This window comes from Strix uralensis, chromosome 1, assembly GCF_047716275.1.
Source record: "Strix uralensis isolate ZFMK-TIS-50842 chromosome 1, bStrUra1, whole genome shotgun sequence".
In the NCBI taxonomy this organism is placed as follows: domain Eukaryota; kingdom Metazoa; phylum Chordata; class Aves; order Strigiformes; family Strigidae; genus Strix; species Strix uralensis.
The window spans coordinates 77,084,063-77,110,971 of NC_133972.1; the positions used below are offsets into that span (position 1 = coordinate 77,084,063).

A 26,909-nucleotide genomic window follows, 5' to 3' on the forward strand; every position below is an offset into this window, starting at 1 on the left:
TTTCACTGTCTTATCACATTTAATCTCTGAGGTTTTGACACAATGAAAGTTTCCCTGTAATAACTGCATAGAGACTTCAAAAATTATTTTGTTTCCCTAATGGAATGTCACCAGATTATGATTAATTTGCCTCTCCCTTGAGGTTTCAAAAAAAGATTATTTAAAAAAGAAAAGAAATAAAAAAGGCCAATCTGAAGGGCCACGTTTTCAAGTATGACTAGCGACTATGGGGGCCTAGCTTGAAGTGCACTGAAGATTTTCGAAAACAAGGGGTGAGAATTTTCTAAAAGGCAGCCCTCTAAAATAAGTCCAGATGGTCACATTAGCAAACAAATAAAACAGCAATTGTTTGGAAATAGTAAGCTTAAACCCCATCAATTTTAATCCCATCTTTAAATATAATTTCTGAAATGACACCATGGACTTTACAGCCAGACAGCAGAGAAACAGCTTTGTTTCAGCAGAGCGTGACTCCTGGAGACACAGAGTCACATAAGAGACAGCAGCAGGGCTGCAAGTGCAGCAATTATAACAGCACTTCTTCAGGGAAAAGCAGCTTGTAAGCAAGAAACTCAGATACAAACCAGGTCAAAACCACTCCAAAATGACTCAGAGGTCTCAGACTTGAAAACAACGGGTCAATTTTAATGGCTGTAAAAAACCCCACATTGTTCTCCTGAAAAGTTATGCATCAGAAATAAAAAGATGAACACATGCAGAGCTGATTGCCAGGTAATCACTTCTCCTACAAAACAAGTTCCTGGGCAACCTACACAAGGGTCGGATGCAATCCTGATCTAACTAGGAGAGTCTGGCATACAGCATGGTCTGTGCCCCATCTGAGCATGAATTTACTGCCTCGGTTTGCAGTCCATCCCTTAGGGCAGTCTGGGGAGTGTGTGAACTTTGTAAGTAGTTTCGGTGCCTACAATGAAGGCTAGCAGACACTCAAAACATGGTTCCTTCAAACAGGTTTGCTCCCTACAAGCAATGTCTCTGTTCAGCCCCTGTAACTGCTGGCACTGCCAGTTTGATTTCTGTCAGATGGTTTCTCCTCACCCTCCTTAGACTGCCAGTTCTCCAAGGCCAGACATCTTAGGGCCCACTCTAGATTGGTGGTAGTAGGTTCATTTTCTTAATTTCTTGGTTTTTAAGTGAAAACCCCAACAAATCACTGTTCAACACCATGGCATCCACACCAAATGCCTCTCATTGCTTCTGCTATTTAAAGCATCTGTAAATAACTGATAAGGACACCAGGACTTACTTATCTCTGCAGATGGCTTATTGTTTTGGCAGAAGGGGGAAAACCACCACCTCGGGCCTAAAGGAGGTTTCCTAAGAGGACATTAGTCACTCCTGCTGCTCGTGAGTATATGCTTAGGCCTTGGAGCTACCACATCTACATGGCCTGTGAATGGGACAAAGCTTTTTTCACACTGAGATAAACATGCAGAACACCATACTAATTAGCTTGATACACTGCTAGTGTAAGATAGCATAAGTCTATTGAGTTCAACATGGCTAAATCATTTACGCTCACATGACATCTGTCTTAAAAACAGGAGTAATAAATAATAGTCACCTAGACACTAAGCCCATCTCTTCCCTTAAAGGGCTACACTCGCTTCGCATCCTAAGCACAAACGTGTCTGTACAGATGAAATCTCCCCAGGTCATTTTCTTGCTGTGGGGTAAGCAGTTATATTATGTCCATGACAAACTAGAGCAAAACAGGTAAATTTGAAGTATGGGTGGTCGCTGCTTGGGCAAAGCAGCCGAGAGTGGACTGGTCTCTCAATGATAACAATCCCACCAACCTTCCTTCAATGCTCATTTCAAAACCTGAAGTTTTCCCCAGGAGATTTAACTCTCATCTGGGTCAGGTCTCCAGTGAATAGATTACCTTGGCCTTTGGGGAATACAGAAAGTACAGTTGGCTAGTTACATCACTTGGATCTTTTCACTCTACTCTGAATAACTGCTTACGGTAGCAGAAACGAAAAGAGAAGAACCATTGCTTCTTTATTTTCTTTCTTCTCTAAAAATGTGATCCTTCCCCCCTCCATTCCCCATCCTTATTTTCAGTCATTTTTAATTCTGGATAGTTAACAAAGATACAACACTTAATTTCACGTTTTGTTTGGGTTTTGTTAATTAAAACTAAGATGACTCAGAAGCCTTATATGCTTAAAACACACACCTTTCTTTCCTATTTACTTGTTTGAGATACAGATTCAACGGAAGTCATCTACTGTTCCCTATGCTCCTCCCCCCCCCCCCCAAAAAAAAAGCCAGTAAGACATAGTTGAGCATAAAACAATACCAAAATTCTCAGCTGTCTCTGGATCAGCTGCTCAGAGGCAGCAAAACTGAAAGAAATCTCATTACTGTGACGTAACAGTCAATTATAATAAGCTTTAATAAGATTTAATGTTAGGTACTGCAGCCTGACTAATCTGCAGGTATTTCTATTAGTGGGAATGGTGTTCTACAAGTTTCAAGTTTTATTTCATTGCACCACATTAAGCAAAAGGTGGGAAAGGTACAAAGGGAGACAGATTCAGCCCCTGTGTAATTATGCTGACTCCAACAGCAGATCCCTTTCATTCTTGGAAAGGCTCTGACTTGATGTCAAATCCATGCAGAGCCTGAAGGCTTCTCCTGATCATCATTTTCCAGCAGAATATTGAAGGGTTTTTGCTTTTTGGGTTTTAAGTGTTTTCCCAATACATTTCTAAGTGTATATAAACTATCAAAATGAAAAAGACAAATGCTCCATGCTTCAAGACATTTTGAGTTGGATTCACACTTGAACAGTCAGACTTGAGTGCCTAAGGGCAGAACACACCACTGAAAGTAGGGCTTGCAGCCCAGCCTGCCATTACATTTGGAAGAGGTGGAGTATTTTGGAAAATACATCATTTCTCTAGGAATGCTTGGCCTTGCAGTGCTCAGCAAAAATCTCCCAAATCTCTTCTACAGCTTTAAAGACTCACAATTTAAATTTTCCAAAGAGTTAAGTCTTGCCTACTTTTACACTGAAATGCTACAGAATGGAGCACCATTTTAATATTAAACCATTAAACTGAGTGACCTGACATCCTGAAGTCCCTTCTGACCTAAATTATTCTGTGACACTAAGTAGAGTTGGTTTACTCAGAACTGAATTTTGGAAAGTTAGACAACTTTCCCCAAAATTATTTTCCTACTCAAGTAGAAGAACCCTAAAAAAATAGATTTAAAATAACAGCATGAAAAATTGAGAGTAATGCTCCAATTTGTTTTGGTACTGAGTAAAGTCTGGGCCATCACATGGGACTTTTTTCCTATTTCACTGTTCTGAAACAACTCAAAGTGTGACAAAAAATATTTTCAAGACAGAATATTACTTATTCCATAGTGTGGGCTTCTGCTCATCTTGTTATTCGAAACTGTCATGGGGGAGGGGAAACAGCTATTAAACAACACTTGTCTCTTAAAAAATGCTTTCTGTTCCTGCAAACAGAGTTTTTTACCCTACAGCTGCACTCAGAAAAGTTCCTAGCATTCTCTTATATTGTCAACATTGTGCATCTATGGCGATCTGACAACTGGTTAGGAGAACTAAAGAAACCAGGTACATTTTGCCATTTCTTACAGACATTTTACATAGCTCTACCAGACCAAGACTGGGTGAAACAAGAATTACTCAGAGGCAGAAATAATGCAATGTTCATCAGAGTCACAGCTACAGTTTGCTCAGCACTTCACCTCTAAGTGGATTCTGTGATTCCCCGACTCATTCTACTTCATAAATACAACCCTGCACAGATTTTTCTGGGTTTGTTTTGTTTTACCCTCTCTAGTTAATACTAAACCACAGACTTTCTAACAGGCACATTTGCTTTTTTACCAGCTTGATTGGCTGTTAATGCTGAAGACACCTCTGTTCCACTATCTGATGGTAGGATTAGAAAATTTGAGGAATCTGAACTTTAATCACATGCTTATTGCATTCTGTTGCTTGAAGATCAAGGCAAAAATGAGTAAATTCTAGTTTGTTTCTCAATCTGATTTATCAGATCCTAACCTCTCTGTTAAGCCAGAATTTTTCTTCAACATATGAAAGATTGTGTTGGTCCATTTTTTTTCCTTTGTCATGTACCACATCCAGTTTCCTTGGAAATGCTGTCATTTGCAGATCATTTATCCAATAAAGCATGACGATTCCTTCAGAGATTAACAGTCTAATCTTAAATTAGACTGACTACCCCTTGTGAAAATCAACAGGTCTGTGCTTTCCCAGCTATTTACTTGTAACTCTTACTGCCCTCAGCAAAGGTAATGCATGGAAATAAGTGTGACTATGCTGAAATAAGTTGCAGATCATTCAACTTCTGATCTCCTAGGAGTGGGGAGCATAGAGAAAAATTTTGTAAGAAGACAGTCAAATTATATTTTTTTCTTCTTCAATATCTTTGAAAGATACTGTAGGGATATGCTGTTAGCTATCTGTAAGACTAACTAGCCAGCTTCCTTGATAGCTGTGAACATATTTGACTACACAGATACTCCCTGTAATTTCACTGAACAATGGCATTACACAAGTGTCATGGTTTGAGCCCAGAGGGCAGCTGAGCACCACACAGCAGCTCTTGCTCACTCCTTCCCCCTCAGAAATGGGAAAGAGAAAATAAAAAAAAAGGCTTGGGAATTGAGATAAGGACAGGGAGGGATGACTCTCCCATTATGGTCATAGGCAAAAGGCAGACTTAGGGAAGAAAAAGAACATCAATTTAATTCCACCACCACCACCACTTAATTTAACAATCAGAGTAGGACAGTGAGAAGTATAACCACATCTTAAAAACACCTCCCCCCCCATCGCTCCCTTCTTCCCAGGCTCAGCTGTGCTCCTGGTTCATCTCCCTCCTCCCCTCATAGCAGCGCAGGGGGGACAGGGAATGGGGGTTGCAGTCAGTTTATCATCCGTTGTCTCTGCTGCTCCTTCCTCCTCAGGGGAAGGAGTAGCACTCTTCCCCTCTCCAGCATGGGATCCCTCTCACAGGCGACAGCCCTCCATGAATTTTCTCCATCATGAGTCCTTCCCACAGGCTGCAGTTCTTCCCAAGCTGCTTCAGTGTGGGTCCCTCCCACGTGCCACAATCCTTCCAGTGACAAACTGCCCCAACAGGGGCTTCCCACAGAGTCCTGGCCTTCTTCGGGCGCAACCACCTGTTCCAGTGTGGTGTCCTCCATGGGCTGCAGGTTGGGATCTGCTTCACCAGTGACCTCCATGGGCTGCAGGGAGACAGCCTGCCCTCTCACCACAGGCTGAAGGAGACTCTCTGCTCCAGCACATCTCCCCCTCCTCCTCCTTTCTTCTACTGACCTCGATATTTGGAGAGGTGTCCTTCACAACTCCTCCTCACAACTCCAAATCCTCCTCCTGGGTGCCCATTCTTAAATATGTTATCACACAGGTGCAGCTACCATTGCTAATTGGCTTGGCCTTGGCCAGAGGTGGGTCCAACTTGGAGCCGGGGGAGCTTCGAGAAGCTTCTCACAGGGGCCACTGCTGTAGCCCCCTCCCCTGCTACCAAAACCCTGCCACACACACACACACACACTCCCAACACAACATTGTGATGTATGAATACTTAAGTGTCCACCCGGGGAGACTGCCCCGCAGAGTGATGCTATTCAGTCATTTAGGTCACAGGAGGAGAGATTTTCTCCCGTAGCTGCACCCCAAGAAGACAACAGACAAGACCAACTGCTTCTCAATTTCAACTGGCCATGGTCTGTATTTTGGGAGCAGAACAAATAGGGTTGCAGTCTCAATAAAAGAGATGAGTTTACAAAGGCCCAGGTCTGCTTCTTAGGAAGGGCAGTGCAGTAAGCATAGCTCTACTAACACATTAAGGGCAGTAGAGTTAGGTCATAGCACCACTACATCTGTTGTGTGATGCCAGTGACAACTACAGATATGAAGGATGCCTTCTACTTACCAAAGTTTTACCTGAAGCCTTTTTACTGTGAGTACGTCCACTGAGAAGTGAATTCAGGGAAAAGATTTGGCAAATGTACTTAACACTGACAAAACTCTCAACCTGCAGCACAGTTAGCAATACTACTATTAGGGAGGACTGACAATCGTACCACATCTTATTTTGTGTTTCCCCATTTATTTACAAAGCAGCTTATAAGTAGTTCAGAGATGACATCACCCACCACCAAAATCTTCCCCTCTCTGATGTAGGTTTATACACAGCAACTCCATAAAATAAATACTAGGACCACTTCTTAAAACTAGACAGCAATAGCACAGTACAACCATCCAAGCTTACAGGTCAGGTTATGCCCTGCCATGAAAAGAAGAAACAATTAACAGAGAAAAGCTGTTATTTTGCTAATGGGTTAGTGGCTAAAACAGAGGGATTTGGTTTGCATTTCCAGTCCTTTTCCAAACTACTTCTTCAACATCAGCTAAGTTGTTTAGTCTTTGTAGGTTCCAAATGTTACTATTTTCCTACTTAGATGTCTAGTGTGGTTACGAATGGCTGAGTTTCAACATCTGTTTTTGTCCATGATGAAAGACAGCAGAGAAGTACACAGAGCAGAACACCCATTTTGCTCCATACCATGAACACCTATCTATTTACCTGACTGTTATGCATGTCTATAATCACAGCATCCTGTGCCAGCAATCAACCTCTCCATTCCTGGCCACGTTTTAGAACAGCTTGACCTGAAGCCCACAGGACACTTTCCCATTCCTCAATTTCTTTGTGTGAAGTAAACCAGGCAAATATCCCTGCTAATCAATGAAAGATTAATTCCATACTTAAAATCCATGCTGAAAGGTACTAGAGAGATCACCATCTCTGCTATGAATGCACTCTTCTGCCTTCACCTACAGTAGAAGATTGTTTCAGCACTTTTTCTTTCCAGTCTTGGATCTCAGTTTGTCCCTCGCTCCTCTTTGCAGCCTGACAGCTGCTGTAGCTCTGCATAATCACAGAGCACAGAATAAGCATAAAACTGACTCAAAATCTAAACTCCATTTCCAAGTGCATCCTCTGCTGTCTTTCTGAACAAGCCTCTTCTCTCTCCACCTGTGTTCTCCCTCTCTCCCTCTTTGTTATGGGCTTGCCCAGTTTGCGTGAAGATGTAAAGAGACTGGTTTTGGTAGCCACCAGGCACTAGTAAAATATAGCTGCATTTTTTATCATCTTGCAGTACATTCAAAAAATCACGTCAACAACAGGGTTAAAAAAAATCAGCAGCTGAACATAATTTCCCCCTACCTCAGCACTTTCTCACCCTTTCCTAAGCTTCTTTGCAACCAAGGGCTGAGAAAAGTACCACTAGGCCATTTCAGGTCTTCTAGATAACTTTCCACACCACCTCCATCATGTGTGCTGTTATTCAGCAGCTACTGCAGATCTCAGTTTCAGTAGGATTTGCAAGTCAATCCTCTATCTGTAAATCCCAGATGGCTCAGTGATTTTTAGCGCAGCTATTGATCTCCTCATTCATACATACCGGCTTCTGGGCAAACACACCCAGCTGCTCTCATCAACCCTGTCTGACTGCTGTGAGCAGAAAAGAAGACTTTGTGAACCCAAACGCTACCCGCTAATAATACCGCCACTTTGAGCAATAAAATTAGGCAGGGATAAGCATATGGTTTGCGCGTTTGCCTACCTGATAGAGATTACAAGGCTGCTGCCAGGCTCCCTCCCTCGATCTGCAACAGCTGTGCTTTCGGCAACTGAGCAACAGCCTTTCTAAGTGTTGTGCTCTGAAAACGCACACACTCTACACACACCCATCCAGCCTCGCCGTGCCAGACAGCCCCTTCTCCTCCGCCGTCAGCCAGCAGAAAAACAAGTTGCAATTCAATGACCAGCTCCCGTATGAAAGGAAGATACAGAGGTCGGAACAATCAATGCAATTAACCGTCCTGAAAACAGTGCAAGGCTTTTTGTAAAATGGGAACAAATCGGGTTTTATCTGCCCTTTCCCCCCTCCCATATATTACCTATAAATGAAGAAGGTCTTTAGCAGATCCCTGCATATTTTATGCCAGCTGCTCTTATTTCTCATTCTGTCTTACACTACTGCAGAACAGCAAGAACTGATTTAGGCTCCCCAGCAGTGGGGAAGGTGACTGCTCCTTACCTCCACAAAGCAGGGATTCCTACCTCCTTGCTGAGACCTCCGAGGAACCATTCATTCTGATATACCATGGATGAAACCGGTTTCAGAGACAGAGGGTTGTCGAAGGGGAGAGGAAACAAGCCAAAGATCCAGCTAGCCTTCCCTCCCCACCCATGCTCTTCCCCTCAGATCACTAAGCTTGCTACCATAAATGAAGCCTCCCTCCACACTGCTGCGGCAGTAGTAGGAGATTTCAGGCAAAGTGCCATGGGTATTGTATACTACTGCCACTCGTTCATGTTTTAAACACTATTAGTTGAGCTTTGTAACATGCAGTTTGTCTCCTTCTGCAGGGAATTACTCAGCCAGGCAGTCACATGGCTGCAGCAGCACAATTAGAGGATTCAAACTGTGCTAAGCTCTTCAGGGTTTTGATTTGGAAATCATATGGGGTGGGGAGATAAATAAACCAAATGATGACAAGGAACTACTATCTTTGTGCAATTAGCAGCTTAACTCTCCTAGTAGGCACTCACCCGGGGCTTACTGTCATAGAAAAACAGTTATATAGTAAACCTCACCTAAGTTAGAAAGGAACCCATTCGTGCATTAAGTTGAAATAAGCAGGCAAACAGGCTGCAACATGCCCTCAATAAGGGAATGGCTGCTGGGGTGAAGATATGTATGAATGTGTGTTTACCAGATCTGGGGGGCCAGAAGTTTCAATAGTATAAAAATAGTTGAAACTTTTAAACTCAAATTCAAGTCCCATACAAGCCTTCACCAAGGTTTAAAGGTGTTCACAACCAGGAGAACATTTCAGGGTTTCATAAATTCTAAAGTGATCTGATAAAAATATTTGGATCTGAGATTTTGGGTTAGACCAGCTCCATCATAATGCTCTGGAAAGTCTTTATTGTGCAGACACAATAAAATTAGCATGGAGTTGTTTATAAATGCAAGCGCAGCACAGAAACCTCTTGGCCTTTGTCACGGTGGGATCAACCATTGAGCTTGTTGTCTGATTTAAAACCCAGTCCAAGCCAGTTCTTCCTCCTCCCTGCCCAAACTTAAGTAGCGTTTGGATTCATTGCTGTGGTGCATCCGACTAATGACAGACTCCTGCAGCTATGGGTTGGATGTCCCATCAGCATGGCCAGGCATGGTGTTCAGGATGTGGGCCCCAACAAAAAGATCTCTATCTCTGGTGGTTGCTGTCATGCCCTCCCTATCCACATTTGGTTAGGCATACTCCTTAGGTTCTCCTCACCCCCCAGGACCACCTTTCCTTCAGTTAATAGGCTGCTTCTAGCTGACTTTCAACTTCTTTCACAAATTGCTCATAATATTTCTTCGCTGATCACAGTTTTGCTTATTAATTGTTTTCTTTCTATTTAAGTTGTGTAATGAGGTAGGCTAGTTTCATTTTTACCAATTCACTGATTTTACAGATTAATGTAATCGTTCAGTCTGGTTTCCCAGGATGTCCCTTCCCCCATTCCCCACACCAAATACATATTGCTACCAGCAGCCTTGTCTCTGCATTCAAGTCATTGCACAACACAGCTCTTGCTTATAATTCTCGTTATGGTCAGTGCTATTACTGATGCTGCCAAAATGCATCCAAGAGCCAGCCAAAGACCAGAATCTTGCTGGAGGAGGCACTAATGGTGGTATGCCCCCCAGTGGGAATAGGCAGCTCCTCAGCACTTTGGCCCTCCTCTGGCCTGTGGTATCTGTCCCTCTGAAACTTTCCTTCTGATCCGATCCAACCTGCAGCACTTTCAAATACAAATCTTTCAGCCTTCCAAAGTGCCCCTCGATCACTGTGTACTGCCATCCTCCGCTGAGGAGGGAGCTGAGGGGCAGCTGATGGCCACAACTACAGAAGTCAGTGTACTGGAAAATAAGCTCAGGAAAAAACGGTACCACTGGAAGGAAAAGTGCATACCTGCCCCCACCATTTACGTGACTTTTTCGCTCATTCTGAGCTGGTGATGTTTGTGGTCAGAATGATACAAATGTGGGTTGATCACCCAGCAGACAGCACTTGAACCTGGGGCCTGGCTGTCTCTTGGGAACCATCCTGCAGCTTTTTCGTCTCTGAAAACCTTTCTGCTTTGGGCATGACACCACCCTGACACTCTCCAGCAAGCTGCCCTTTCCTTATCCATTCCACTTACCTCCTGCAAAGCACATGCATGAAACCTACAGGAAAATAACATCCACAATAAATATGGAAAAAAGAAAATGCCATTGAAGTCTGCTTGGGTTGCTGGAAATGTCAGTGTGGGAGTCCCCAAACTCAGGGGGGACTCAGTGATGGGATGGATTTGGTGTTGGACTCTAATCTAAATGAAAACTGGCATGTAGAAAAGGCTTAAAGTAGAAAGCTGACAGAATATATTGATTTCTGTGATTTTACTGTCCTAAAACTATCGGCCTCTGGAAGGAACACATAGCACTTGTTTAACTTTGTATCTCACTTTGGCACAGAAACCTTTACAATAAAAAGGGGAGCTTAAAACCAGAGTAGAGTCTATACAATGGGAATCTGAATCAAAATCTATTACCCGTCTTGTGAAACAGACGGCAGTGTGTACCACAGCTGGCCCCTATAAATCACTAGCTGAACAAGAAGCAGCAAGTCAAATGGAACAGTGCTACTGAATACTTTTTGAACAGTTAGGAAAGCAATATCTGACGGTCATCTCATTAACATCTTTGGTGGCCTGACACGCAGCATTGCTCAGTTTCATCTTGAGAGGTCTGTGCTTGTCTGCTCCAGTAAAGAGAAGTTCTCCCCTCAACCCAGTTTTTCATTCTCCAGCCTCATCTACATCGTGACTCAGGTTAGTTGCTTGTAACTACTGCTTAGAAATGCAAGGCGTACTTTCATTAAGGGGATCAACTGGAGAATCAGATGTTTCCTCTACCCAGTTTCATCATGTGCCATCTAAAAATAACCCCTAGATCTTAAATTTTATTATTTTAAAAGCAGTAATAAATATAGAAGAGCATTCTGTGTGACTGCACTTTGATTCACTATGTGTGGTCGGTCTATTTTTTTTTTTTTTACTTTCTGTGCTTTAAAAATAAACCTCATCAAATAGCTGTGATTCTGGCATGTTCACATAACTTGGGAAGATGGGGTTCCACGAGAAACCACAGTGTGGAATGAAGTTGCGTGTGGTACTCTACACAGAAAGGCTGAACATTTTGGGCGGCCACCATCTTTGGTGCAGCTCCACTAGGTTCACTGAACTCAGTACAGTGTGTCCAAACCAACTGTCTTTTGTTTCTGCATGGTAGAAATAAACATGAAAAGATAAAACCTATTTCATCAAAAATGTAAAAAAAAATTCAAGACATATCAAAGAGGAAAATGGGCAAAACAATCTGGTGTCAAGCAGAACATACATGTGAAACAGACAGCAATACTTTATCCTAGTTTTGCTAGATAGACTTACTTTTAATGCTGTATCTCTCTGAAGCGAGTCCATTGAATTATTTTTCCTTTCCTCAGTATAACATGTTTTAAAAAAAAAAATCCAAAAACTTGTCTATTTCAAACTCCCTAGAAATAATGTTAAAATAATGCCTAGCAGAATTTTAATGACAGAGAGATTTACTGCAGATTAAATTTGATTAAGTATCGTTAAGTAATGAGGCATTTCAGCGGACTCTAAAATAGTGAGGGAATTTCTGAGTTTAGTCTTTTGTCTTTAATACTTTGAGTAATTTACTAATATAGTTCATATTATGTAGTGTTTCACACAGGCAATTTAAGTGCATGTTCAAAAAAAAAAAAAAAAAGCCCATAATATAAATATTCCTAACATAAAAATGCTGTATTTCAGAGAAAATTCACAAAACAGAAATGCTTTGGAAGTGATAGTAATACTTATACAGCATCTTACATCTTCCAAAACATTCAGCAGAAAGAGTAACCAACTAATCCTCACAACACTCCTTTGAAATTCAGATTACTAATTCTCCTTTTACAGATAGGCCTACCGGAGCAAGATAGTAAAGTTCTATGGCTAAAGCCATAGGGACAGCTAAGACTAAAAATCAAATGAGTAATGACAGCTAACATGGTTCTAGACACACATCTTAAATAATTCTCAATGAATAACCCATCATTTAAAAAAAGTATGTACTGAAGTCCTGTTTCAGGTCTAGTGACAGGAACAGGTTTTGGTGGTGTTCCCTTCTCTGTGCTAGTTCCCTGGGCAGCACCTACCACACTGCAACCTGATTCCCACCTGGCTATTAGACAGTACTTTAGTACAACTAATTTAACAAAGACCTTCATGAAATGGGTAGTATAAATGAATACAGATGAAACTTTCCAGTCTTGCACACAGTTTTGGCTATCCACTCTGAGATATGATACTGTACAGAAGGCATTTGGATGCCATGCTGCATCAGATCATGCGAAGAGTAAATTCTGTATGGCACACACACTTTACACAAGCAGTCTTATTTTCAGAATAGTTACTTTCGTTATCACATATTCCAGTAGTTCTTAAAAATGCAAGCTTGGTCCAAATTCTTCCCGATGAGAAGCACAGTAGCTCAGTCTATATTGAAGGGCCACATGATTCTGGGAGAAGAGAAATAACCATGCGTCTATGTGAGGAATAAGTACATATTTCAACCATAAGCGCACATGACATCCTTTTTAATTCACAGACATCTATACTAGGGCAAAAGTACAGGCAGACTTGTTTGGCTTGACGATGTATGAGTCTCCCCCACTGAATCAATCTGGATGCTGTAGCCAGAGCCATAACAAAAGCAGGAGAATGAAAATTGCTGGTCCTCAGTATCCTTTAAGAGGGGCATCAAATGTGACCAATAGCTCTGCTGACTGCTATAAAAAGATAGGCTGTAGACTCACAAGGGCTGAACAAGTGGCATTTGGAAAGAATAGGAGAAAGGAGCAAGTATGATGAGACTTGGCTTCAAGGTAAAATCTAAAAGCAACAGTAGAAAAACAGTTCAACCCACAGGGAGAATTAATTATTCTGTGGGTATCTCCATACCTTGGCTAGGAATTCTGACCAGCACCTGTGAACCAAATTTAACCCTTTGTAGATCTACTGACTTTGTGTGGTGCCTTTACTGAATAAATTTCTGAAAAAGCTCTGGGATGCTTACCTAAAGCTCTTTGTAATGAGAAGTAGTTCAAGAAAATCCACATTACCCTAACAGTGAATCTAAATACAGACCAGACTAATTTGATCTTGTCTCACTGAAGGTTTGGAACTGCCTATGCAAAAAGCTGGGTTAAGTTCTCTCACCTTAGCTTGCAAGTAATTCCACTGAATATTGTGCTGTCAAGGTAGTGAGTAAGAGAACAGCAAAGTAGGATTACCATGAGAAAGCTATTATCTGGCTTTGATGTGGAGGTGGATTCAGGGGTCATCTGAAGCATCTCAAATGCCAGTACTGGTGGTTTTCACAAACAGCTGTTTCTCTCACATCACAAATGTGTATTTTTAGAACTTGTTGCCTGTTAAACAAGGGAGGTTTTAAATGGGATCGAGGGCAAAACAAAGCACCTGAAGAGAGGTGCTCACACTTTTGGATGGTGGCAATGCAACCCAGGTGCAAATGGTCTACTTCAGGACACAAAGTTCTGCGAACAAGTGAGAACAGCAAATGAAATGGCCAATACAGAGTAGAGAAAATATGCAGGACCCATGTTTTGCTTAATATAGCTCCATTGCTAATACAGCTCTTTAAATAGAATAGACTTTGATGCTATTCCTAGTGATAGAACGGAATAGACTATTTCAGTTGGAAGGGACCTACAACAATCATATAGTCCAACTGCCTGACCAATTCAGGGCTGACCAAGTTAAAGCATGTTGTTAAGGGCATTGTCCAAATGCCTCAAACATTGACAGGCATGGGGCATCGTCCACCTCTCCAGGAAGCCTGTTCCAGTGTTTGACCACCCTCTTGGTAAAGAAATGCTTCCTAATGTCCAGTCTAAACCTCCCTTGTCGCAGATTTGAACCGTTCCCACATGTCCTATTACTGGATCCCAGGGAGAGGAAATCAGCACCTCCCTCTCCATTTCCCTCCTCAGGAAGCTGTGGAAATCAGCAAGGTCACCCCGCAGCCTCCTTTTCTCCAAACTAGACAAACACAGTGTCCTCAGCTGCTCCTCCCAGCACACATCTTCCAGCCGTCTCACCAGCTTTGTTGCCCTCCTCTGGACGCATTCAAGGACCTTCACATCCTTCTTAAATTGTGGGGCCCAGAACTGCACACAGTACTCAACGTGAGGCCACACCAACGCTGAATACAGCGGGATAATCACCTCTTTTGACTGGCTGGTTATGCTGTGTTTGATGCGCCCCAGGATGCGGTTTGCCCTCTTGGCTGCCAGGGCACACACTGCTGACTCATAGTGAGCCTGCTGTCAACCAGCAACCCCAGATCCCTTTCTGCAGGGCAGCTCTCCAGCCACTCCTCCCTCAATTTATTCCTGTGCCCAGCATTACTCTGTCCCAAGTGCAGGATCTGGCATTTGGAATTTTTAAGTTTCATGCCATTAATCGTAGCCCAATACTCCAATTTATCTAGATCCCTCTGCAAGGCCTCCTGCCCCACAGGAGAGTCAACAGCACCTCCCAGTTTGGTATCATCAGAAAACTTGCTAATGGTGCATTCAACTCCTGCCTCCAGATCATTGATAAAAGTTTGAACAACACTGGCCCTAGAATTGAGCCCTGCAGAACACCGCTGGTGACCAGTCACCAGCCAGATGTAGCCCCATTCACTGCAACCCTTTGAGCCCTGCCGCTCAGCCAGTTCTACACCCAATGCACCATGAACCTGCTCATCCCACCGTTGGATAGCTTGTCCAGAAGGATGCTGTGAGGGACAGTGTGAAAAGCCTTACTAAAATCCAAGAAACTACATCCACTAGGCAGGTGACCTTATCGTGGAAGGATAGCAAATTAGTTAGACAGGACTTTCCTTTGTGAACCCTTGTTGACTGTGCCTGATGATTGCATTATTCTTTAAATGCCTTTCAAGAGTATCCAGTATAATCTCCTCCATGATTTTTCCAGGAACTGAGGTTAGACTAATAGGTCTGTAGTTCCCTGGGTCTTCCCTCACACCCTGACTGCATATAGGGCAACTCCTATACCAGGCAGTATCAGGGAAAAGAGCTGCACAAAATACATGTCTGTGAAGCACACAGCCTTGTGTGTGAAGAGTTCGTTTGAGGGCTTAGGAAGCTGCAGAGACAAATAAATCTCCAAATAGGGGGTTTAAGTTCTGTGTTCCGGTAAACCCTTAACATTCAGTGCCTGTATACATCTCAGCCCCTGGGGAGAATTAAGTGTTTGTGAATTGTGACCTGAGCCACCTGACAAATAGCTGTGAGCATTGAGAGGGTCAGTGTTTCACAGAGCTGGAATGCTGTGGAGCAGCAAAATGCCTCAGAAATTATTACTCTTCTGTTTTTTTAAGGACTGAAAGAGACCAAAGGAATAATTTTCTGATCCCACGTTTAAGAAGACTGTCAGAAGACATGCGCAGAAGATGCCTCACTCCAACCACTCCGAGCTTCTTAAACAAGGAAAGTACCCAGGGACATCCAGATTGTTGGCAAGAAATGTTTATGCAAACAATTTTTTTTAGTTCCTTCTAGCAAATTCATGAACAGAAGCTTCTTTTTTTCCAGTACCAAAAGCCAGCAACTATTAACTGGACAAAAATAGGCATCTGAGCACTACAAAAAGGAGATTTTGGAGAAGCAGTCTGTGGGAGTGTCCTGCCTTTGGAATAGATATAACCAATGGAAATGCAATTGAACACTGCACTGGCCGAGTTTGTTGTCACAAACAAACCTGAAAGGCTGGACCCAAACTCCAGGTTCAGGAGGTGTGGATTTGACTCATATGCTAATTCCATAGCCTGGGTATATCTCCGCTATATTCAGTGTAACATCAAGCAGACACTTTTTATCATAACACCCACCAAAGGGCCACCTGAAAGACTCATCCATGAAATGAATAACACCACTGCCATTTACAATAATTTATCATATGAACAAAGAAGAAAGAGTAGGAAACTACTAAGACTTCCTTAAATGACCATAAGGACATCAAAACTAATAATGATTCAAAAAATCCCGTTCAGCTAAGTGCCATGGGTTGCAAGAAAGCTGGAAAAACTTCAGAGAGTAAACCTTGAGACCACAGGTAGAAGAGGCTGAACCAACAATTGCCAGTACCGAGGAGCAAATGAAGCTTTTGATCTTTTAGAACCATGATGTAAACTGAATTCCTACTACAGCACTTTTAATACATCTCTGCTTTCTAACTCTTCAGAGAAATGCTTTTATTCTCTTATTCAACATTTGAGAGAGCACAGACTGCAGTACTTGCACAGTTAATGAAATAACCCACTTATTGGTACACTTCAAAAGTACGTCCAGAAGAACCCACACAAATTTTTCCCCAGTAAATACAAAACCCTGACACAATACCAAAAGCTCACTTAAGATTAATACAATGTAGATGATACAATCCATGCTGAAGGTATCAACTTCAGAAAGAAATGTCTTCCTCCCATGTATTTGTGGATCACCTTGAAGACAGGGAGTACTGTTTTTGGGAACTCCACCGAACTAACGGGAGATGAGGTTCCTCTCTTGTCCTGCTCTAACATGATCTCCTTTGGTCAGTAGCCCTTTGAAATGTGCAGCCACACTCTTAAGTTGCATGGGTGCCTGGTATCAATACAGGCTGGGGGATGAAGGAATGGAGAACAGCCCTGCAGAGAAGGACTTGGGGGTACTGGTGGGTGAAAAGCTAGACATGAGCTGACAATGTGTGCTCGCAGCCCAGAAAGCCAACTGTATCCTGGGCTGTATCAAGAGAAGTGTGGCCAGCAGATCAAGGGAGCAGATTCTGCCCCTCTGCTCTGCTCTGGTGAGACCCCCCTGGAGTGCTGTGTCCAGCTCTGGGGTCCTCAGCACAAGAAAGACATGGACCTGTTGGAGCCAGTCCAGAGGCCACAAAGATGATCAGAGGGATGGAACACCTCTCGTCTGAAGAAAGGCTGAGAGAGTTGGGATTGCTCAGCCTGGAGAAGAAAGGGCTCTGGGAAGACCTTATTGCGGCCCTTCAGTACTTAAAGGGGGCTTATAAGCAAGATGGGGACAGACTTTCTAATAGGGCCTGTAGCAACAGGACAAGGGGTAATGTTTTTAAACTAAAAGAGAATGATTCAGACTAGATATAAGGAAGAAATGTTTTACTATGAGAGTGGTGAAACACTGGAACAGGTTGCCTAGAGCGGTTGTAGATGCTCCCTCCCTGGAAACATTCAAGGTCAGGTTGAACGGGGCTCTAAGCAACCTGATCTAGTTGAAAATGTTCCTGCTTATTGCAGGGGGTTTAGACTAGATGACCTTTTAAGGTCCTTTTCAACCCAAACTGTTCTATGATTTGATGATTCTGTGGACCCTTGTTCAGGTGTTGGAAGCCATCCAGCTTCCCTTATCTGCTAGGTACAATAGACAGAGCACAATCCACAGCCTACTGCTGTGATTCTTTTGAAATACTGTGTCAAAAAGCATTTATTGCTCCAGCATCAGTGGGCCTGTGCTCATCACATCAAGGATCACCCTCATGATTAGCAGAACACTTGGGAAAATGTCAAAGCTGACTAACTTGACCAGTACTCAGACTTCATCAATCTATCCATAAAGCTACCTTTGTAACGCAATGAGACCATCTTGTCTTTTATGTCCTGGCAATTAGCAGTCTTTTTGCTTCTCCAGTCTCAAATTTAAAGAAATAACGTTACCACACACAAAAAAAGAAAGTGTTCTCTTATTGGTAACACTAATGGTTTTGGTTTCTTAAGTTTATTCAAAGAAAGCAAACAAACTATCCAAACCTAAATTGAACTCACACAAAAAAAGCTACTCAGCTAAATTTAGCTGCAGAGCCGATGTCTAATATGTCACAAATCAATGACACACACATGAACACTTCCCAAATTGTCAATGAAAAAAGGTCACACCTTCACAGGAGGTGCAAGAAGATGCTATAGGAACCTCCCTGCAGGGATCTCCATAGGATTTAATTCTACTCTGAAGGGGGGTTTTCACACGATGCAGTACTGCGTGATACACCAGTAGCTGCTACAGAACAGATCAAAGCTCCTTGTGCACCAACCCTTCCAGGTTAAATCACAGTCTGTGACCAAAGAAAGAAGCCAGAATTATTAACGGCAAGAGTGAAGTCAAAGTAAACCAACCAACCAGACAAATTAAACAAAACAAGAATTTGAAATGTACAGGATTCCTGTTTTAAAAAAACAGTAACATCTCTGACCATGAAGATAAGGACTCTGGCCTTTGAGGTCTTGTCTTAGAGAATGATCTGGCCTGGGAACCTTGACACACATTCACACATCCAGCCACAACAGGAAAAAAGACTCTCAAATCATTTAGAGAAGCCCCTCAGGAACACTTAAAAGTCAAAGAGTAGTGGGTTATTTGTTCTTTTGGCAAAGCAGAATTCAGTTTATGGCCTCAGCTCCCAATCTCCATCCTCTTCTGTACATTCACTACTGAGAATCTGGAGCTCTGTACTCAATGAGGTCGCTTCTGCAGCCATGTCAACCCAAAGAGTCACCTCCCTTCCCTCACAGCAAAACTTCAGCCTTACGAATTCCTGTACTCATTGCCACAAGATCACTTTGTTGTTAATAAACATGTTTGGCTTTTTTTAACAGCAGAAGTGATGCATATTCCAAGGTGATTGCCAAAACTGTGAAATAATAGAAAATTAACACACTACAGTACCTGGAGGAGGAGAAATATATAAAGAAAAAGAAAATGCCTCTACCTTTTCATTCAGAGAGAAATAAAATTAAGAGACTACAAACAAAAACACATCAGAAAGGATTCAGGTTCTGTACTGTGCCTCAAAAAGGCATAGGGTAGATGTCCAGTTATGAAAGACAGGTTAAAGTACCTCCATAGCAGGGAATGGAGAGCTCACAGCAGCAGAAACTTAATTTCTTTTATCTTGAAATCTCTGCAGCACTTCAAGCTCTATCTTTGGTCTCAGCAAGCCTTTCTGGTCTTTTGGTCAGGACTTCAGAGAGGCTCCTTAGGACATAACGCTTTATATCTGTGCTCCACAGTGCCTGTATTTCAGGAAAGCCTCCTTCTGCAGTTAGTGTTAAACATCTGGGCCTTACCCTGGAGACTCTGGGTTCTTCAGAAGTCTGCATTGTTCTGTGGTTGACAGCAAGCCCCAGACCTTCCTACTGCTGACCATCTTTCACACTGGAAGCCTTCCCCCAGCCAACACTTATCAGAATTGCATCTGAGTAAAGAATATTGGAATATCCTCTCTTCCTCTTTCTAATGCGTAAATATATCACTGAGCAGCGCCTTGGTGGGGGCGGGAGTGAAAAAGAATTTCAGCTTGTGGAGGTTTCTTATATATGCTTTTGTTGTGCCATGGAAGAAAAAACCCCACTATTTCATTCTCTCAAACCCCAATTCTCCACAAAAAGAAAGAAACATTAAAGGTGTTCTGCATTAGTGAATGCAGGCAACTCAGGAAAAAAAAAAAAAAGGATCATCAGCCAGAATTTTGCTGCACACATCTGTCTCTCCTTGTCTACAGACACATTCATGGGCAAGTGACACCCCTCTTCCCCCAGCCAGGCAGACCAGGGGCTCCACTCCTCTCCTGCATGCTTTTCATCACCGCTCTAAGCTGTGAGGATAACCTGTTGCCTGAGCGAGTGGTACTGACAGAGGAGGTGCCTGCCTGGGCACTGGGGAACCAGCACTGCCATTGCTCCACACTCTGAGCTCCTTTAAAAGGCAGACCACAGGATGCTGAGGAACCACGCAAAGAAAACCAGAGAGATTTCCAGCAAAAGTTTGCTTTCTTTCTTGTCTGTTTTGAATTATCTCCAAAGAACATTGTAATTTCTTGTCTAATTTGAATTCTTTTCAAAGAACACTGTAATTCTGATGAATCAGCGTTTGGAGATAGAACACAAGAAACGATTTTGCTGGAGAGCTTCTTACTAGTCTATCGTGAAGTCATGAACCTATGATGCTTTCACTTGGTATTTCTTTTAACAAAAGTCAGTAAAACATTTAGCCCACAGGCATACCACCATGTACTGGATATTTCACATATACAGAAAACACAAAGTGGCTTAAGAATTTTGGGAGGGGAATTACTCATCCTGTTTTATGTACTGGGTAGAGAATTGACTGATACAATTTTAGAAGCACCCAGAAGTGACCCAGTACAGCTTTGCCATATATGACTCCTGCAGTTTTCAGATCTGATACCTTAAGTCCTTCCCAAGGGTAGAAGCAATCACTATAAATTTTACTGTGATGTTGTGAATCCCGAGACTAGATCAGAAGGACTGTGAGACAGCAAACCTTAAATCTGTCACTGGCTAGAAAACCTCTGAGGGCACTGAGAAGTACATTTTTAGCTGTATTATAAATGAGTTGGGTGACTTTGTGCAAGTCACTTTACCTTTCCCTCAGCAAGCACTTCCCTTCACCTCCTTGGCCATCTTGTCTATTTAGATTGTAAACTTTTTAAGGCAAGGACTGTGCTTGCTCTAGGGCTAAAGAGTTTGCCAGAACTTCTACGTTTTACCATAATATTACAACTGCAATTAATAAATACTGAAGGCTGATAATTATATGTCATTCCAAAGTACTTAGGCATGGTGATGCCATCAAAGAAAAACAGTTGTCTCTTGTTTTCTCCCACAGACAGTGCAGATCTCTAAAACTAATTTGCTATTTAGAATTGTTATAAATATGAAGAAAAAAACCTTTTTAAAACCATAAGATCTCATGCTTCAAAATTCATGGCAGTCCTTGTTTAACAAGGAGAGGCTTCCCTGAAAGACTTTTCCTGGAATCCACTATACAAACCTTTTGCAAAAAAGGCAGATGAAGTAATTTTAAGATTAACTCCATGCCTGTTAAAAAAAGCATGCATTTTTGCCCATGCAGTTTCAGAGGAGAATATCAAAACTGACCTCAAACGTCCAACACATTTTCTTGAATCTGTGAACAGCGCAATAGTGGGACTAAGAGACATGACATGTCCAGATCATGTCAGTAAGAGGTTATTTCCAGGACGCCAGAGCTGCCCCAAGGGATGCTGCACAGGACGGCTGAAAAACAGGTACACACCTAACAAAGGAGCTAGCAGGACTGCAGCAGCTCAGGATTACTTGTCCCCACACAGCTGCTGTCTAACCTTGGACAAAGAATGCGCTCCGGATCCTCTCAGCGTCTTGTGGGGAGGGTGGTGGGGAGCCTCTAACAGAGTCCCTGCGTCCAAATAAGAATCAGACTTTGCCCCATGGGGTTTATAGAATCAGCAAAGCTCAAACTGGCTTCTTTGCTTGCAAGCATGCTGCTTCCACACAGAAGGTCAAGAAAGCTGTATTTTATGTATTTTCATTTGCATCTAATCAAAAACCACAACATAGCAAGAGCCTTTATCCCTCTTTTTTTCTCCCCTTTAAATTTATCAAAGCTTATTTAGTACAACTGTAAGAGGTTAAGATGTCATTGTTTTGCTTCGATAATTGCTTGATGAATGAAGTTATAAAAACGTAAACCAAACATTTCAGTTGTCCCATAGCAGCTCTGATTCAAAAATTTGTTCAGCAAAATTAAATTAGTTGTTGTAGGTATATTTCTACCCCCCCCGCCCCCATCTTATCATGTGTGCCTTTTAGAGCTTCTTATCATAGGGATAAATGGAATGAACTCTGGCTACTTTGCAGATGAACCATATCCCAATTAAAATTTTAACTCAGAAATGTCTAATGGCCCTTCCTTCTTGTAGGAGTTTAAGTCTAAGGTTTGACTTTGAGAATAATCATTTAGTTCTAGAGCATGGTGATGTAAATTAAAGAGATTTGCTTCACACAATCTACAGCTCCAAAGTCTCATAAAGTACTAATGATAAAAAGATCTGAAACAGTCTTCCTAGAAGTGGAATGAATATAGCACCTTAAAAATGCACAGTGCTTGATTAAATATGATGGTTTAAAACTAATTAAACCACTCATCACACTCCCCAAGGCCCATATCCTGTAAAGAATTCAATTGGACTACTCGGGTAAGTAAAAGAACTTGCTTGCTTATGTCTGTGCCAGTTTTGGCTTTTATAAAATTCATGCTCTGCTAAATGCACCCACACTTGTGTATTAGTTTTAAAAGGATATGGTGGTGATAAATGTTTTTTAATAAAAGAAACTGAATTATTTCTACCATTTCTCTCTTGAATTATTTCCATGGTGAATTTCTTTCTTTCTTGTAAACCCAGTTAAGTGCTCATAAAATATATGTTCCCGGTGGGTATAGTAACCATCTGCCAAGCATGTGAGCATGTCCTAGAAAAAAATATGTGAATCTGTGTTCCTGAATTTCATTAATGATCAAATATTATAAAAGCAATGCTATCTAATGACTTCAAACAAATTTTTCATCTATGAGTTTCTCTTAAGTGAAATGCACTGGAATTCAAAATGAGGAGGAAGGTAATACAACATACTGTAACTGCTACAAGCACCCGAACATAAGAATAGGCTTGGCATAAGACAACAGTCAAAGATGCTAATAAAAACAGAAAATGAATCACATTACCTAGCATGCATTTATTGCACCCTACTGTGTATAAAGTCTATGAATTGTGAAGAGACTTGCAGTCTTTTTTATTTCTTTGATCTTGAATTTGTGATTAGACCTATACTTGTGTTAGACCTGGGTACAAATCCTTTCTCTCTATTGCTTGGTCAGTAAACATGAAACACCTTTTTACGTGCATAGAACAGGTGTTTTCTGGTGTCCTGCTTTAATCATTAGAACCATTTACAATTAATTATTTTATGCCTTAAAATGACTACAAGACCCAGTGTAAAGAGACTTAGCTATTTAGTCACCAGACTTCACCAAGTACCAGCTGTACAGCAGCATTTACTGCAATTCCTGTGGCATGGAAACTACATTTGTGCAGAATATGACTTACCTGCATGGTCTGTTTGCACTCTGTATGATGAAGTTAAACAGTTGCCTGTGCATATACCTGCCAGATGAACACTTGTCTATGTGAATCTATGAGCTAGCATCTTCTCATCTAAATACAATCATGATCTCTGGCCATTGCTGTTCTTTTGCTTTCTATGCATCTGTGTTATTTACCTCCTACAAGCACAGAAATTCTGTATGTAATTATTACATGCTTGCTCCTCACTGTATTGCTGTTACAGACCTCAGCATTAGTCACACAGAAAGGATATTATTTAACAGATGTTGCCCCCTAGCAGCTATCAAAGAATTACAAGCTCTGCCTGTCAGGAAATAGCTTTTACTTTATAAAAATCTGGCAAGTTCACAGAGAGTTTAAGCTATTGCTTAGTGAGACCAATAATAAGAAACATTATCCTGTGAATAATTTCTGTAAAGATCTTAACGCATACACTCAAGAAAAGTAAGATGCTTTTAAGGGTCACTATTATTTCAGGCCCTAAGTGATGTGACTCTCTTACAGGAATCCAAGGTTCTGGTTAAACACTGAGGTGCAGACATGGAGAACGTGTGTGGAGACTTGCATTCCTCCACATGCCCAATGCAGCCAAGCCAAAGCTCTCCTGTGACTCTCCCAGGAGCTGGCAGCACTCTGGAGGTCCCAGTTCATGGAATCAGGTGAGTGCATCAGGACCAGATTTTATTGAGAAAAAAAAAAAAAAAAAGAAAGTACAGAAAACAAAACCTTAGTCTTTGGAACTCTACAGATAGTCCTGAAAATGTGAGCCCTCGCATCGCAAACTCTAGAGTGCAAATACTCAAAGCACTGCAAATTTAATTTAAAAATACCTCTGGAAGTTTCAGTGTCTTTTAGGAGATGTCCCGTGATTTTAAGCTCTTGGTTTTGGCACTGCTATTGGAATCATCAGAGTGTTCTGAGAACAGCCAGCTGCAAGCCTGAGACTCTCACTGGAGGCAATGTGACAAAGAAGAGGAAAAACAGGGGTAGGAAAGAAAGATGATGAACATTTTTGAATCCTAACTAAAGAGGGAGAGAGCAGAAGAGAATCCTCCCTTGCAGCATTTCCGAAAGTTGTATTAGTGAGTGTTTAGTAACTTTATTAGGACATACCAAAGATTTTCTCTTGAAAATTACTTTGGAAAGATAACAGAGCCGAGAGGAACGTCTCGAATTTCATCTTCACCTTTATTTTTGTTCCCCCATACCCCCCCCCCAACTTTAATTACCACTTAATAGCTGCTCCTTGGTTTTTATTATCATCAGCTTTTAATTATTACTTAATATTTATCCTGTGGCAACATTAATAAGCTGTAAATCTTCCCTGATTGTATAGTTTTCCAATATGCTGCATTTATTGGAAAATACATGAAAACACTACGAATGAGAAGAGCTTGCAGACTGTTGCAGCCCTGTTTGCTGAACTGCAGCCTGGAATTTGTATTGCTGCTTGCCACCAGATGTCAGTGCTACATAAACTATACGGCACACCAGCACATAGTGGCACTTCCAAACCACACAGCGCTGGGCAATAATCCCTCTAGGCTTGAAATCTCACCATCAACACAAAAAATAGCCATGGATCATACTGCAAGCAAATCTTCTTTCATGTGTTGTGGAGATGGTGCTATGTTTGCCCATTTTATGGGTTTTGCTCACTTCGCTCCTTTGAATTTTCAATTCAGTGTTGGTAGAAAATTATATTAATCAAAGGAAATTTGCTTGTCTTTTTAATATTTATTGATTTTATGTATTTTAGGTAAAAGAAAGAAAACATAAGCAAAATAAAGCTGATGAAACTTATAGAAGACAGTTTCCTTTTGGGGAAGAAAAAAAGAAATTCTATGAAGTGCTTTGTTTCCAGCTACTACTCTTAGAGGTGGGAATTACAGAAACCATCCTTTCTTCAAACAGTTTTGTAACTTGGTCCCAAATACCTGTCTCCTGTGATCAGAGCCATTTGTGAGATCCCCAAAATAACCAGCTGACTTGACTGAATGTGAGGGGAAGAGGCACCAGCATGCTCCAAGCACTGTCCTTTGGTGGGGAAGCACTCTGAATACCCAACTAACACAATTGGCAGTCACAGAAATATCAATAAAAAGACAAAAGAGAAGATGCAGTCCCTGAATGCTGAGCTTATTTTTCCTCCCTGAGCATCCAGGCAGGTCTCCTTCCTCTGCTCTCCATCAGGAGAAATGAGCTGATCACCACCCTATTACCACAGGACTTGTTAACCGCAGCATCCCTGCGAGGACATGCACAAAAACATCTGAACACTCAAACAACTTGCCCAGGGTGACACCGGCAGGGTTGCTGCCTGCACTTCACAGCTCAGCAGAGGACACTGCCTCTCCCCTCATCCCTGCCTTCAGCACAGGGGAAGGATGAAGTCAGCCCTGGGTGAAACTCCTTTCTGTAGCCAGGATTAGCACCAGCTGGCTTTCAGCAGTGGGACCTCAGCGGTTACAGCGTGGTAGCCCCGATGAGGAGCAAGACCCACCAGCACAGCTTTCTGTCACACCCAGCTAAGCCCCTGGCTCCAACCCTTCTGGCCCTGCTCAAAGTTCAGAGCTTCTGCTCTCTGGAGAGACAGAAAATCTAGCCCACAGGTCTCATTTGAGACCATTTAAATGTATGTACTTTCACTATATTTTTGTGATAGACATTTCTGATGCGTGGAAGAATGGCTGTTTTCCTCTGTACCAAGCTTTTCAGTAATTTCTCCCAAATAAAGTGTTTACTTCCATGGAGAAGCTCTTTTCTATGCACAATGAATACTGAGACATTATATACATGTTTATTTTATAGGCCTCTTAATTTTTAGCAATTAAATGTATTGATAAGTTTAGTAACACTTAAGAATGCCTGTATTCACAGGGATGAATACAGTACATAAAATATATTACTGGGAGAAATTACTGTGCTAATTTGTCAACACACTAGACCAACCCAAGATCATACTGGATGTGTACATAGCTGAATAACTTTGAAAATCTGACTATCCCTGATTGTAAAAGCAAGGCAAGCTACTGTGGAACTCATGAAGTGGGTTTTTTGTTTATATTTAAATTACTACAAAATTATGAAGCTCTTTCTTAACTGATAATCATCCCTCTAATCTACTAATTACTCTAACTCCACAATAGACAAGAGTATTTTATAGTCTGATATTCTGAAATTGCTTTCATGTTCAGTTACTTATAATTATACAAACAAGTCTAAAATTGATGATCCATGCATATAATTGTAGATTCTGCAACTCAGCATAAGCAAATAAAGGAAACTACCCTTATTATGACAACACAGTTTCTAATAGTCAGGCACTGCAAATTTAATTGCAGTAAAGGGTGGATGCTGCTGTTATGTAATTAGTAACAAAACTGTTATTTCAGGATAATTAAACGATAATGTGGGCACTGGAGCTCACTTTTAGAGCAATCTTTTTGTAAGTTATGGTGAAGGAGCCCTACCTAATTGAAAAGCTGAGCATGTTAAATTGAACAGTGTTTTCTTCCTTAAGGATGGTTAAAAATATTGTGACAAAATGATGTGCGGAACAGTACTGATAAAGTGACTACTGATGACATCTGCACTACACGTCATAATTTTCAGGAATCCATTTCAGATTCTTTCCTCTTGTTTTTGTTC

General features: G+C 41.6%; 1 protein-coding gene across 3 annotated transcripts in view; it reads right to left on the reverse strand.

Moving 5' to 3' along the window:
• The window catches only part of PHACTR1 (phosphatase and actin regulator 1), a 318,012-nt gene that overhangs the window by 175,060 nt on the left and 116,043 nt on the right, over window positions 1-26,909 (reverse strand). Inside the window, exon 1 of one of the 3 annotated variants that reach the window (XM_074871795.1) lies at window positions 7,693-7,735. The exons of the other annotated variants lie outside the window; for them this stretch is intronic. The gene's annotated coding sequence lies outside the window, so the exon portion shown is untranslated. Of the gene's footprint in view, window positions 1-7,692; window positions 7,736-26,909 lie in introns of those variants that run through there. 3 annotated transcript variants of the gene reach the window in all.